Here is a 12,499-nt window from a genome sequence, read left to right on the forward strand (position 1 = left end):
GGAGGTTGCTGTGAGCTATGATGTCACAGCACTCTACCAGGGTGACAGCTTGAGACTCTGTCTCAAAAAAAGAAAAAAAATAAGTCCTTTAAAATCTTCTAAAACTTTCTTTTCCCCTGTCTAAATAGAACTAAATTAACCAAGGATTGGATAAAGTTTGTCTTGGCTATGAAAGCTCTGTGCAATCTTTCTTCTTTAAATAATGCAGCAGTTAGAGAAGAATACCACAGAGTTCATTCATCTATTAACTCATTCTTCATTCAAAACAAAATTATAGGCAGTGCTTGTAGCTCAGTCGGCAAGGCCACTAGCCACAGACACCTAGGGTGGCAGGTTTGAACCGGGCCCAGGTCTGCTGAGCAACAATGACAACTGCAACCAAAAACAAAAAAAAATAGCCAGGTGCTGTGGTGGGTGCCTGTAGTCCCAGCTACTTGGGAGGCTGAGGCAAGAGAATCACTTACGCCCAAGAGTTTGAGGTTGCTGTGACCTGTGATGCTATGGCAATCTACCCAGGGCAACAGCTTAAGACTCTGTCTCAAAAGAAATAATAAATAATAAAAAAAAATAAAACAAAACAAAATTAGGGAAGTAAACAATAAACAAGTACTCCCATAAACAACATAATTTTGATTCTGAAAAATACAATAAAAACAAACAAACAAAAAAAAAACAAGGTCAGGAACTAGGGGTCATGCTTATAATCCCAGAACTTTGGGAAGTCAAAGATTGCTTGAAGCCAGGAGTTTCAAAACTGCCCTTAACAACACAGTGAGATCTCACCTCTATAAAAAAGAGGGAAGAGATAAAAACTTATGAGGCAAGAACAAACTTTAGGGTGTTTGAAGAATTAAAAGAAGGTAAGTAGTCTGAGGTAAGTCAGAGTAGAACAGAATACAGAGGACAATATAGACCAAGGATGGGGAACTTGCAGCCTTTTCATTGAATCCAAATTTACAGAACCAATCCTTTTATTTTTACTAATACATTTTTGCTTATCTTTTATATATATTTTTATTTTTAAAATGAACATATTTAAAATACCAAAGAATAAAATAAGTTTAAATGAAATAATCCTCCCAGATTGACAGGCACAATTAAGTACATTAGTGAGCCATTGAAGACTAAATTGACCACTGCTATGCTTGTGATTTAGTTCTACCTTCCCCCACATGACTGGTGCCACTACCACATGAGACTGGTTGGCAAGAATTTATGGGGGTCAAGTACACCAGTATGTTATCAGCTTTTGATAACACTGTACTGTTCCTGTTTGAAGTGGAGTTTGTGAACAGTTGCACAATTCCACAGTATTTTAAAATTCTGTCTGCTTAGCAGCCCATCATGTCAAAGAAGACAAAGAGACTGCTGAAAGAACAGATTTTTTTTTCTTTGAGACAGAGTCCACTCCGTCACCCTGGGTAGTGTCGTGGCACCATAACTCATAGCAACCTCAAACTCCTCGGTTCAAGTGATCCTCTTGCCTCAGCCTCCTGAGTACCTGGGACTACAGGCACCAGCCATAATGCCTAGCTAGTTTTTCCAGTTTTAGTAGAGACAGGGTTTCACTCTTGCTCAGGCTGGTCTTGAACTCCTGAGCTCAAACAATCCCCCCACCTCGGTCTCCTAGAGTGCCGGTGTGAGACACTGTGCCCAGCCAGAAAACAGATTTTTAAACAGATTTTAAATGAGAATTGCAATATTATCTCATTTCTGCTAAAGACAAGATGATTTGCTTGCTTTGTCATACTGCAATAACATTAAAGAAATTCAATGCCCATCAGCTTTAGAATACTCATAAGGGCCACACATTTTAAATTAGAGGGAGAGGTATAAAAGGTTTTAAAAGAACTGAAAGCCTATTTTTTTCAAACAGATATAAAACCTAGAAATAATGCCACTGAAGCAACTTATAAAGTAGGTTACACACTTGGGAGAAAAGGGAAGCCATAAATTGTGCATAAATTGTGAAAGAATATACTGCCAAAGTTGTAGGATGCTTAGACCTCAGATAACATATCAAAGTACAAACAACTGCCTCTTTCAAGGAGATCCATTAACTGATCAGCAGCGTGCAATAGCTTTCAACTTAATATAACCACTTCATGTAATACTTGAAAAGTAAATATATATTGTTCAATCTCTATGGATCAATGACTGAGACTACTGAGTCAGCACAGACTTTATATTAATACTTTATTTGGGTCTTAACAGAAGCTCTCCTTTGCTACCAAGAGTTACTGGCTTTGGCTCGGTGCCTGTGGCTCAAGCGGCTAAGGCGCCAGCCACATAGACCTGAGCTGGCGGGTTCAAATCCAGCCCCGGCCCACCAAACAATAATGATGGCTGCAACCAAAAAATAGCCGGGCGTTATGGCAGGCGCTTGTAGTCCCAGCTACTTGGGAGGCAGAGGCAGGAGACTCGCTTGAGCCCAGGAGTTTGAGGTTGCTGTGAGCTATGATGCCACGGCACTCTACCCAGGGCAACAGCTTGAGGCTCTGTCTCAAAAAAAAAAAGAAAAGAGTTACTGGCTTTGAGCACTCTTGCAAACAGAACATGGGGAATAGATTATCTTCAACCTTTAAGATAAGTGTCATGAAGTTTTACTGAATTTAGTAGATGTAGTCAGTGTATATAAACAGGGCACCTTCCATTCCAGGAAAACATAAAGAGTTTATTGCACAGATAAAAAAAGTATAAACAGATCCGGATGCTCTCATTTCTTTTCATTGTATCTTGCATCAGCAAAATCTCTGTGCTAAAGCTCCTATTTTAAGTGACCCTCTGCAACAAGTTGCAAGTAGTGTTAATTATATTTGTTCAAATGCAACATGGCATAGTCAGTTTTCTAACATGCTAAAGTTGAATGATGAGGTGTTCAGTGCGGATTTGCTTTATCATATAAAGCAGTGGTTCTCAACCTGTGCGTTGCAACCCACAGGAACTGTATTAAGGGCCACAGCATTAGGAAGGTTGAGAACCACTGATCTAAAGTGTGTTGGCTATCACGATAACAGCTAAATTTTATGAAGAAAAGAATTAGCAATGTGTGGGTGGCGTCTATGGCTCAAAGGAGTAGGGGGCCAGCCCCATATACTGGAGGTGGTGGGTTCAAACCTGGCCCTGGCCAAAAAAAAAAAAAAAAAACTGCAAAAGAAAAAAAAAAAAAAAGAATTAGCAATGTGAATTATTGAAAGATGTCTATAGGAATGTTGCATTTCTTTTTTTTTTTTTTTTTTTGTAGAGACAGAGTCTCACTGTACCGCCCTCGGGTAGAGTGCCGTGGCATCACACGGCTCACAGCAACCTCTAACTCTTGGGCTTACGCGATTCTCTTGCCTCAGCCTCCCGAGCAACTGGGACTAAGGAATGTTGCATTTCTATGTGATACATCAAATCAAAACAACTTGCATATTTCTTTGCAAGCTATCCTTTTTCTTTTCTTTTCTTTTTTTTAGTATTAATACTATAATTATTTTTTTATTGTTGTGGATTCATTGAGGGTGCAAGCTATCCCTTTTCAAAACACTACTTCAAAAAGAAATTTTAGAAGAACATTATCTCCAGTTGAAGAGGTCACTGATGAACAGGATGATATACACAAGTCATCTGAAGTATAAGCAGCTGTTACAGTCCTATTAATTGGAGAATAAAATGAAAAGTTCACTACCTTTGAGAATCATGACATCACACTCCCATAGCCCATTTCAGCTTCACTTAGTTGGTGTCACCAAGAACTAGCTGTATAAGTGGAATCGATTGAGCTCTCAGCAGATGACATTTTAAAGTCATTATGTGATGCTAAGAAAGATCCAGTTGAAATACAGAAAAATTCAGTAGAATACCCACACCTTCGGCAATATGCCTGAAACGTGCTTTCTTACTTTTCGACCACTGATACTGCTATGAATCTACATTCTCCTACTAACCTATATAAAGACATTCTTAAGGTCACAAATGACTCATCTAGAGGATCAACTGAAAATACGGACCTTTGTGCTGCAACCAATTATTCAAATGCTTTCCAACAAAAAGCAGGCACAACAAAGTCATTAAAAGGTTAACTTTAAAATAAAATATCTTTCATTTTCTGAAATTATGAAGTACATATTAGTTAGATTTTTACAAAATAACATACATTTTTAAAAGTATATCTACTTGCAGTTTCTTGAATGTGGCCTTATTTGATTATAGCTAAAGTAATGCAGCCTTCCAACATGAAAAACTTCTCTACCCCTGGTCTAGATGATGGAAATGATTAAAGATTCTGTTCTACAGGCAATAGCGTTTTAGACAAGAACATTACTTTTTCAAAAGACAACAGTGGCTGGTGTGTGGAGAATGGATTATAGGAGGAGAATGGGAACAGAGTGACCATTTAGGAGATTACTGAGATGATCTAGTCAAAAGATAAAGATGCTTTGATAAAGTTCAGAATCAGATTTAGGATATATTTTGAAGATAGAGCTAATAGGACTTGCTGATGAATTAGTGGTGGGGGATTAAAGAAAGGGATAACTTTGAGGTTTCAGGCCTATGCAACTAAATACATGGTAGTGCCATTAGTTGATGCAGGTGGGGAAAAGACTGGGGAAGGAAGATGTGGGAAGATCAAAAGTTCTGTTTTGATTCACAGGATATTTGATGATACTAAGGCTTACTGTTAATTTTTATGTGATATTGGTATTATCTGAAAATTTTGTAATCTTTAGGAGATAAAGATTGAAATATTTACTGAAAAGAAGACTATCTAGAATGTACCTCAATATAACCTGGGGGGGGGGCAAGTGGTAGCAATACATAGATAAAATAAGAGAGGTCATGAATTGATTGCTGGAGTTGAGGGATGGGTTCACAGTATACATGGCAACATTTCTCCTTTTGTTTATGTTTGAGATTTTGTAGAACAAAGTTTTTGTTTTTTTTTTTAAGTTCCGTTCAGACTTTTTAAGTTTGAGAGACCTGTTACATATCAGAGTGGAAAAGTGGAGGAAAAGTTGAATATACCAGCGACACTGATTAGGGCTAGAGATGTATTGATGTATTAATGAAATGATGTTCTTTAAAGCCATGAACCTAGAAAAGATCACTGAGGGAGACTGGGAAGTGGAGAGCGCCTATGATCAAGAAGCAATTCTAGGACGGCACCTGTGGCTCAAAGGAGTAGGGTGCCGGCCCCATATGTCAGAGGTGGCGGGTTCAAACCCAGCCCAGGCCAAAAACTGCAAAAAAAAAAAAAAGAAGCAGCAATTCTAGGATCTAGAAGTACAGAAAAAAATCTGTAATGTCATAGAAATCAGAGGAAGAATGTTTTTTTTTAAGGAAATGGTCAATTGTGTTGAATGATAACTAAGTCGAGAATTATATGTACAGAAAGTTATCTTTTAGACTTAGGAAAATAGAAATCATGGGTGACCTTGTAGTGAGCTATTTAGACAGTGTTTAACGGACTAAAAAGTTCAGGTGGCTTAAGTACAGGCAGTAAGAGAAAACATGGTGTTGAGATGAGGCCCTCTACTACAGGTCATGTTATAGAATTCTCCATGGCCAGTGAAATGTCTTGAGTGTGGTGGGGTTACATGAGTTGATCTGTGTTCTGAAATGATTGCTGAAGTTAAAATTATGGTGTGGAAAACAGAATGAGAGGAATAGGAGTAATGTAAAGAGATCAGTTGAGAGATTGGTACAATAATCCAGGTGAAAGATTATGCAGTTTGACATTTCCTAGGGTTTATATCAACTCTGAACTTTGACCACAGTTTTGAGTTTGAACATTAATCACTATAGCCAAAGTCTTCTCCAATAAAACAATTTGGACAAACTATTAAATTCCTTATACAGCAATGGAAATATATCTGCATTAAATAGGTAAATGAATCCATCAATTTTACAGTCTTATCAATGGAACCAATAAACGTAGATTACCAAATATAGTAATATGTCACTTAATGATGGGGACACATTCTGAGAAATGCTGTCATTTTGTGAACATCATAGTGTACTTACATAAACCTTACTACGTAGCCAGATTATATGGTATAGGATATTACTCCCAGACTACAAACCTGTACATCATGTCACTGTACTAAAGACCATAGGCAATTGCAACACAATAGTAAGTATCTGCTATTTATGTATGTAAGCATATAAAAGCTATAGTAAAAATACGGTGTTAATGTTATAGGACTACTGTCATATTTGTGGTCCAAAATGTCATTAGGTATGCACGTGACTACATACCAGTTTTTCTCTGTGTATTACAGAATTATCAGTGTATGATCTAGAGCTTAGCTTTCAACATGGCAGACCCTAGCCATGTGAGTTATTTAAATTAACATTAGGCCGGGCACAAAGGCACTCTGGGAGGCTGAGGCAAGTGGACTGCCTGAGCTCAGGAGTTTCAAACTAGCCAGAGCAAAAAAATCAAGACCCCCATCTCTACTAAAAATAGAAAAACTAGCCAGGTGCTGCGGAAGGTGCCAGTAGTCCCAGCTACTCAGGAGGCTGAGACAAAAAGATCCTTTGAGTCCAAGAGTTTGAGGTTGCTACGTGCTATGACACCATGGCACTCTACTCAGAGTGACAGAGACTGTATCTCAAAATAAATGAAAAAATTAATTAAAATTAAATGACCAGCCTAAGCAAGAATGAGACCCTGTCTCTACTAAAAATAGAAGAACTAGCCAGGTGCTGTGTGGGTGCCTATAGTCCCAACTACTCAGGAGGCAAGACGATGGCGTGAATTCAAGAGTTTGAGGTTGCTGTGAGCTATGATGCTACAGCACTCAAGCCCAGGGCAATTGAGCAAGACTCTGCCTCCAAAAAAAAAAATTAAACACAATTTGAAATTTACGTCCTCAGTTGCACTAGCCACATTTCAAGAGTTCAAGAGCTTCATGTTGCTAATGGCTACCACATGAAGACAACACAAATATGGAATATTTCCACCATTACAGAAAGTCCTATTGGACAGTGTTATATTCTAGAAAATACAACGATAATCTCTAAACTGATAATGTATTTGTTCAGAGACTGCAGAAAACAGTAAGCTATTCTTAATGTCACAGAAAAGATTCCAAAAAAGCTAAAAAGGGAAATAAAGGAGGTAAGATGCAAGAAGGGATTTCTATTAAAACTGGAAAAGCAGAAGGAATGTGAACTTCATTAAGCTCACATTTCTTTACAGGAAAAAAATTATCAAAGCTCTTTAGGCAACTCCCAGAGGTTCTTCTAGGCAAAAGGTCAGGTGGCACTCACTGAGAGCAAATGAAGGTGAACACAGGCACAAAAATGCTGCTATTGAATCAAGTGGATCATTCATAAGGCATTATTTATCACCTACCTGATACCTAGATCTGATGGCACACTCTCCTCCCACTTTCTCGCTCACAAATTCACCAAGAAAATATACAGACGACACCCCTGAACAGACATAATATGCAATAAACTGCAAATCATGCCCACAGAGATAAGAAAGAAATACACAGGTAAGTGGTTCTCTAAAGGCTACATTTTGTGTAGGCCCTAGAACCCTCAGCCTCTAAATATCAAATCACAGTAAAAGATAACTCTACAAATTTTGTAGTGTCCCTAGCTTGTCCTATCTTTTATCCTCCTCAAAGAAATTTGATTTATCATTAATCTCTAATTTTAGACTGACACTTGAGATTATTCAGGCACTTTTGTTGGAATTTCATTTTAAGTCTTCTAATTGTGGGGGAAATCTCATCCCCTTGGAAGCCAACTTAGATACTGAAGCAGTGCCCATATTCACTAGTGGGGAGAAGAGAAAATGTTCTATTGCCCCTACAATTATACTATAGCTTATTCCTAAAAATTAATCCTCAGGAAAATTCTGTTTATTTTAGTGTATATGAAGGTGGGGAGGGGAAAAGTACTTTTATATGACCAAAATGAGGTTGCTACGTGCCACGACACCATGGCACTGTAGTCTGAAGAATTATCTACAAGTCCCTTAATCTTTTCTCTCTTTTCCCTCTGTGTGAGGGTAGCCATTAGCATGACGATACCTTTAGGTAGACCTAGTTGTCAAACCTATTTTTACAGCAATACTCACATTGCTTCTCCCAAGTCAGAAACACAAACTTATCTGCTACTGCCAGAGTCTTCTGACACCCAACACCCCCAGGGACAAGAAGAGTGAAAGGAACAAAGGTTGATGCTAGAAAATAATTTATTTAATCTGTACCTAATTACCATATGGCTAGAAATCAGTTATGTATAAATAAATATTCCTAATAGAAACATTCTGGGAAGGAATACCTAGCTGATTTTGTCCAGGTGATATATGAACTAGGTCTCAGAGTCAGGAGGAAGGGTTTTCAGAGTGGCAATCAGTTTTTAAAAGCACAGAAATGAGAAAAGTGCATGATGTATTCAGGAAAAAAGCCAGCAGCCCTATGTGGCTGGACAGTAGAGTCCAGATACATGCTGGAGGAGGTGGTGAGTGAGTGGGAAGAGACATGCACCTGGTATAAGGGCAGTGTTAAAGGATACCAGAGGGGGAGAGGCACTTTGTGATCTAATTTTAAAATGTCTCATATGCCACATCAAGTAGTTTAGAATTAATCATATGAGTCTAACCGTTAGAAGCATGGTTTGGATTCTAAAATTCAGAAGATAATAGCATATGCCACAGTATTAAGGGGGAATATATTATAGAAATGAGTGCTTAAGACAGGGGGATCTGTTGTAAAAATGACAGAGCTTGGCTGGGTGCAGTAACTCACACCTATAATCCTAGCACTCTTGGAAGCCAAGATAGGTGGATTGCCTGAGCTCAAGAATTCCAGACCAGCCTGAGCAAGAGCGAGACTCCTCTACTAAAACAGAAAAACTAGCTAGGTGTTGTGGAGGGCACCTGAAGTTCCAGCTACCTGGGAAGTTGAGGCAAGAGGATGACTTGAGCCCAAGAGTTTGAGGTTGCTGTGAGCTGTGTTGCCTCTACTGAGGGTGACAGAGTAAGACTCTGTCTCAAAATAAAACATGATAGTGCTTGAACAAAGCCAATGGCAGCAACAATGAATCTTACTAAAGTACCTCTCTGATAATCTCACTCAGTCTGCTCAAAAATGACTCCCTAATTTCACACTAAGCATTCAAGGCCTTCCACAATCTTCTTCTAAATTTTTGCATAATCCCAACATGCCCCTGTGGAAACTCTTTTCCAGTAATGCTGGGTTTTGCCTAATATACAATTGCCTCTGCTTACAAGTCCCTTGGTCCCTGTCCACCTAAGGTCCAACTTAATTACCATCTCTTTATTTCTCTCTAAATTCTTATAGCATTTTATACATTTTTTCAATGTTGTCTCTAGGTTTCACATCCTTACTTGGATTAAGTTTCTTGTTTTACACCCTATCCACTGGATCTCCCTAAGTGCCTGATAGCTACTATTCCAGAGTGAATTGTGTCCCCTTGAAATTCATGTTGAAGTCTTAATTCCTCACATGATTGTATCTGGGGATGGGATCTTCAGGAATGTAATAAAGGTTACATGAAGTCGCAAGGGTGGGGCCCTAATTTGGTAGAAATAGTGTCCCCATAAAAAGAGGAAGAGATACCAGAGATCCCTTTCCTAGAAGGCAGCCATTTAAAACCCAAGAAGAAAGGCTTTACCAGAAACCAATCCTGAAGGCACTGATGTTTGGAACTTACTCTGAAATGCATCCAAAATAAAAAATAAAAAGGTGGGCTTATGAATCAAGAGATGCATAGATGTATATGTGATAGAGTAAATATAACATTGATTAGGGTGGCACCTGTGGCTCAAGGAGTAGGGTGCCAGCGGGTTTAAACCCTCCAGGGGTGGTGGGTTTAAGCCCAGTCTCAGCCAAAACTGCAAAACAAAACAAAACAAAAATCATTAATTAGAGAATCCAGATGGTGGGTACATGAGTGCTTACCACAAAATTCTTCATGTTTTCTTTAGTGTCTGCACATTTTTTAAATAAAATTCTGAAAAAGGTACACTTAATCTTTAAAGCAAAAAGAAAAAGTGACTTTTTTTTTTTTTTTTTGGGTAGAGACAGAGTCTCACTTTACTGCACTCGGTGGAGTGCCATGACGTCACACGGCTTACAGCAACCTCCAGCTTTTGGGCTTATGCCATTCTCTTGTCTCAGCCTCCCAAGCAGCTGGGACAACAGACACCCACCACAATGGCCAGCTATTTTTTGGTTGCAGTTTGGCCGAGGCCGGGCTTGAACCCGCCATCCTTGGTATATGGGGCCAGCGCCCTACTCACTGAGCCACAGGTGCCACCTGAAAAAGTGACTTTTTGTTTCTCTTTCACAGTATTTAGTGTAGTGCTTTCCACATTTAGGATACTTATTTACAAAATGTAACAGTTTAGTAGCTTTGAAAATATATAAACTATGGCCGGGGGCGTGGTGGCTCACTCTTGTAATCCTAGCATTCTGGGAGGCTGAGGTCGGTGGATTGCCCTGAGCTCACAGATTCAAGACCAGCCTGAGCAGGAGGGAGAGCCGGGTGTTGTACCGGGCACCTGTAGTCCCAGCTACTTGGGTGGCTGAGGCAAGAGAATGGCTTGAGCCTAAGAGTTGAAGGTTGCTGTGAGCTATGAAGCCACAACACTCTACCAAGGGTAACAAAGTGAGACTGTCTCACAAAAAAAAAAAAAGGAAAAAGAAAAAATATAAATTATGATTAATAATTTGAGAATGCCGATTAATCATGTTTTATAATTTTACCAAACTCATCTAAACCTAAATGTTACAGTAAAATTTTACATTTTCATAGCACCTTCATTTATGTTTTTGTGTGTCTAAGGTAATAGACTTATTTACAAGAAGGTTAAACACTGCCTGATGGCCAGCTCTATAAAACCAGATCTTCTGACTAAGACTCATTTTATGATCCTTTGATATATTTTATCTCTGTGAATGGAATGGGTAGGCAAGCTTTCCAAAAGAAAAAAATCTTAACAGCTCAAAGAGATCCTTTGACATTTGGTTTTAGAGATTCAAATAACTACAGAGATGGAAACAGCTTTAGATATTACTTAACACAACCCCCCCCTTTTTTTTTTACAGATTCAAGTCAATTTCCAAAGAGGTTAAGTGATTACTCAACAAAACAAGTTTTTTTTTTTTTCTTTTAGAGACAGAGTCTCACTTTGTTGCACTGGGTAAAGTGTCTTGGCATCACAGCTCAGAGCAACCCCAAACTCTTGGGCTCAAGTGATTCTCTTGCCTTAGCCTCCCAAATAGCTGGGACTATAGGCACCAGCAACAACACCTGGCTATTTTGCAAGACGAGGTCTCACTCTGGCTCAGGCTGGTCTCGAACCCATAGGCAATCCATCCGCCTCGGCCTCCTAGAGTGCTGGGATTACAGGCATGAGCCACCTCGCCTGGCCAAGGTCACCAGCTGTTTGATGGTGGATGCAGTTCTAAACCCAGAACATCTAATTCCCTAATCAACACTCTTTCCCATTGACTTTAAGACTACCACTGCTCATACGAACTCACAGTACTAATGCGACAAGGCCAAGGCCACAAATGGGTGGGTTAATCTTAAATAATTCCATATAAAGTGGTGAATCCAACAGTCTTTTTCTATCCTATTAACAATTTTTACAAGTTTTGTATGTATTGAGCACTATGATAGCATATGAGGTAGGCTGCTATTGTTCTGATCTAGTCCGTTCTGAAGAGCAATCGAAGGGGTGAAGAGGATGCAAACAATGGTAGAAAGACACCTCATAAACTCTTTGGCCAAATGGTATGTTGACAGAAAAGAAACCATACCCTGTAAAATAATAAGGTTTATTCTGAGCCAAATTTGAGGACCATGACCTAGAGCCATACTCAAGAAGCCCTGAGCACATGGACTAGAGGTGGTGGGGTTATAGTTTGGTTTTATACATTTTAGGGAGACAGGGATTACAAGTGAGATCACAAATCAGTATGTGGAAAACATACATTGGTTTGGCTCAAATAGGTGGGACATCTGGAAGGCAAGAACTTACAGGTTATAGGTGGGTTTATGGATTCTCTAGCTAGCAATTGGCTGAAAGAGTTAGGCTCTAAAAGACCAAGAGTCTGTGAAAAGGAAAGCTTAAGATAAAGGTCCTGTTAATTAGACTCAAGTGATTTATTACTTATATTGAGGATCTACAAGATCTGGCATAGCCTTAGGCCTGTTGGTGAACCCAGAAAGACATCTCTAAGAAGTGGAGGGGGCTTGATAAGGCTTGTCTGATCTCCTTTCTCTTGACTAGCAACTCAGTTTTAGGGATTCTCTTGGCCAAGAGGGGGGTCCAGTCAGTCGCTGAGGAGGCAGACTTAAGATTTTATTTTAGTTCATAGCTACTTATCAAATAATTCAGTCTGTCACTACCTACACTGTTTAAAGCACAAAGCTTACTAAAGATAGGTAAATCACACATGAAACTATTTTTCAATATCTTTGGTTAGCTAAAAACGCAACACATTTTTAAGGTCATGATATTTTA

At 39.0% G+C, this 12,499-nt stretch overlaps 1 protein-coding gene across 7 annotated transcripts in view; it reads right to left on the reverse strand.

Annotated features, from left to right (window-relative positions):
* The window catches only part of MIX23 (mitochondrial matrix import factor 23), a 29,661-nt gene that overhangs the window by 15,962 nt on the left and 1,200 nt on the right, over window positions 1–12,499 (reverse strand). The window contains exon 3 of one of the 7 annotated variants that reach the window (XM_053565331.1): window positions 3,671–3,801. The exons of 5 other annotated variants lie outside the window; for them this stretch is intronic. The gene's annotated coding sequence lies outside the window, so the exon portion shown is untranslated. Of the gene's footprint in view, window positions 1–3,670; window positions 3,802–7,342; window positions 7,423–12,499 lie in introns of all 7 variants that reach the window. One more of the 7 variants, XM_053565330.1, reaches the window with a different exon arrangement.

Source organism: Nycticebus coucang, chromosome 16, assembly GCF_027406575.1.
Source record: "Nycticebus coucang isolate mNycCou1 chromosome 16, mNycCou1.pri, whole genome shotgun sequence".
NCBI lineage: Eukaryota > Metazoa > Chordata > Mammalia > Primates > Lorisidae > Nycticebus > Nycticebus coucang.